The sequence below is a fragment of the Ovis aries genome, chromosome X (assembly GCF_016772045.2).
Source record: "Ovis aries strain OAR_USU_Benz2616 breed Rambouillet chromosome X, ARS-UI_Ramb_v3.0, whole genome shotgun sequence".
NCBI lineage: Eukaryota > Metazoa > Chordata > Mammalia > Artiodactyla > Bovidae > Ovis > Ovis aries.
Window position 1 is genome coordinate 134,203,711 of NC_056080.1, and position 3,258 is coordinate 134,206,968.

Below are 3,258 nucleotides of genomic sequence, written 5' to 3' on the forward strand. Positions count from 1 at the left end.
ATGATTGGAGAAGGCAATGGCAACTTACTCCAGTACTCTTGCCTGGAAGGGAGGAGCCTGGTAGGCTGCAGTCCATGGGGTCACGAAGAGTCGGACACGATTGAGCGACTTCCCTTTCACTTTTCACTTTCATGCATTGGAGAAGGAAATGGCAACCCACTCCAGTGTTCTTGCCTGGAGAATCCCAGGGGCGGTGGAGCCTGGTGGGCTGCCTTCTATGAGGTCGCGCAGAGTCGGAAACAACTGAAGTGACTTAGCAGCAGCAGCAGCAGCAATGACTGATGATATTAAGTATCTTTTTCTGTGCTTATCAGCCATTTATAAATCTTCGTTGGTGAAAAGACTGCTCATTTCTTTTGTCTATTTAAAAAACTGGATTATTTGTCTTCTTATTAATTTGCAAGACTTCTTTGTGTATTCTGGATACAAGTCCTTTATCAGATATATATTTCATAAATATCTTCTCCCAGATTTGTTTGCTTTTTCATTTTCTTAATGGTGCCTTTTGAACTACAAAACACTTGAATTGAGGAGTCCCAATTTATCATATTTTTTCTTTTATGGAACATAGTTATGGTGTCATGTCTAAGAAATCTTGGCTTTAACTTAAGGTCCCATAGATCCTCATATTTTCTTCTAAAGGCATCATATGTTTTTAGCTCTTACATTTAAGTCTGATAAATTTAGAGCAAATGTTTGTGTACAGCCTGAGATAAGGGACTAAGATAATCTTTTTACATGCACATATCCAATCATCCCAGAACCAATTGCTGAACATTCTTTCCCTCAGTGAATTGCCTTGATACCTTTGTCAAAAATCAGTTTACTTTAAATACTGGGCTTCCCTGGTGGTGCAGAGGTTAAAGTGTCTGCCTGCAATGTGGGAGGCCTGGGTTTGATCCCTGGGTCGGGAAGATCCCCTGGAGAAGGAAATGGCAACCCACTCCAGTATTCTTGCCTGGAGAATCCCATGAACGGAGGAGCTTGGTGGGCTACAGTCCACAGGTCACAAAGAGTCAGACACGACTGAGCGGCTTCATTTTCACTTTCACTTTAAATCTTAGGATTTGTTTCTGGACTGTTAATTCTATTTCATTGATCATTGTGTCTATCCTTATGCCAGTTCCACACTAACTTTCTTGGTAACTATAGCTTTATGGTAACTTTTGAAATTGGAAAATGAGGGTTCTCCAACTTTTAAAATTTTTTTTCAAGATTGTTTTAGATATTCTAGATTCCTTACATTTCCATACAAACTTTGAGCTCTCGTCAATTTCTGCAAAACTGTGCTGTAATATTGTCAGGGACTATGTGAGTATATAAATCAATTTGGGGAGAATTACTGTCTTAACAATATTGAATCTTCCAGTCCAAGAACATGGGATGCCTGTCATTTTTATTTAAATCTTCTTTTAACTTCCCTCCATAATGTTTTGTAATTATTAGCATAAAAATCTTGTGCTTTGCTAAACTTATTTCTAAGAATTTTATTATTTTGATGCTATTATAAATAAAATTAAATTCTTATTTGATTTTTGGATTGTTTGTGGCTTGTGCACAGAAATGCAGTTAATTTCCTGTACTAATGTTGTGGCCTTGCCTTTTGCTTTCTTCTGTGTATTCCTTAGGATATTCTGTACACAAGATTATGTTATATGCAAATAGATACAGTTGTACTTCTAATTTCCAGTCTGGATATCTTTTGTTTTTTCTTCTTGCCTGATTTCCTGGAACATCCAGTACAATGTTGAACAAAACTGATGAGAACAAGTATTCTTGTCTTTTTCCCAATCTTAGGGGAAAGCTTTCAAGCTTTAACAATTAAGTATGATGCAGTATCCTTTACCAAGTTAAGAAAATTCTCTTCTGTTCCTAGCTTGTTGAATGTTTTCATCACGAAAGGGTGTTTTATTTTGTCAAATGCCTGTTCTGAATCTATTCAGATGATCGTGTGGTGTTTGTCTTTTTTGTTTTTTTTTTGACTGCTAGGTAGCAAGTTAGCCATGAACAATGAGGGATCGGTTTTCATTCCAATCTCAAAGAAGGGCAATGCCAAAGGATGTTCAAACTACATTGTACAATTGTGCTCATTTAACATGCTAGCAAGATAATGCTCAAAATCCTTCAAGCTAGGCTTGAGGACGGAACTGAGGACTTGCAGATGTACCAGTTGGATTTAGAAAAAGCAGAGGAATCAGATATCAAGTTGCCAACATCTGTAGGATCATAGAAAAAGCAAGGGAATTCTAAAAAAAATCTACTTCATTCACTATGCTAAAGCCTTTGACTGTGTGGATTGCAACAAACTGTGGAAAATTCTTAAAGAGATGGGCATACCAGACCACCTAACCTGCCTCTTGAGAAATCTGTATGCAGGTCAAGAAGCAACATTTAGAACTGGACATGGAACTACAGACTAGTTCCAAATTGGGAAAGGAGAATGTGAAGGCTATATGTTGTCACCCTGCTTCTTTAACTTCCATGCAAAGTTCAGTTCAGTTCAGTCGCTCAGTCGTGTCCGATGCTTTGCGACCCCATGAATCGCAGCACTCCAGGCCTCGCTGTCCATCACCAACTCCCAGAGTTCACTCAGACTCACGTCCATCGAGTCAGTGATGCCATCCAGCCATCTCATCCTATGTCGTCCCCTTCTCCTCCTGCCCCTAATCCCTCCCAGCATCACAGTCTTTTCCAATGAGTCAACTCTTCGCATGAGGTGCCCGAAGCACTGGAGTTTTAGCTTTAGCATCATTCCTTCCAAAGAAATCCCAGGGCTGATCTCCTTTAGAATGGATTGGTTAGATCTCCTTGTAGTCCAAGGGACTCTCAAAAGTCTTCTCCAACACCACAGTTCAAAAGCATCAATTCTTTGGTGCTCAGCCTTCTTCACAGTCCAACTCTCACATCCATACATGACCACAGGAAAAACCATAGCCTTGACTAGACGGACCTTAGTCGGCAAAGTAATGTCTCTGCTTTTGAATATGCTGTCTCCATTGGTCATAACTTTCCTTCCAAGGAGTAAGCGTGTCTTAATTTCATGGCTGCAGTCACTGTCTGCAGTTATTTTGGAGCCCAAGAAAATAAATTCTGTCACTGTTTCCCCATCTATTTGCTATGAAGCGATGGGACTTGATGCCATGATCTTAGTTTTTTGAATGTTGAGTTTTAAGCCAACTTTTTCACTCCCTTCTTTTACTTTTATTAAGAGGCTCTTTAGTTCTTCCTCACTTTCTGCCATAAGGGTGGTGTCATCTG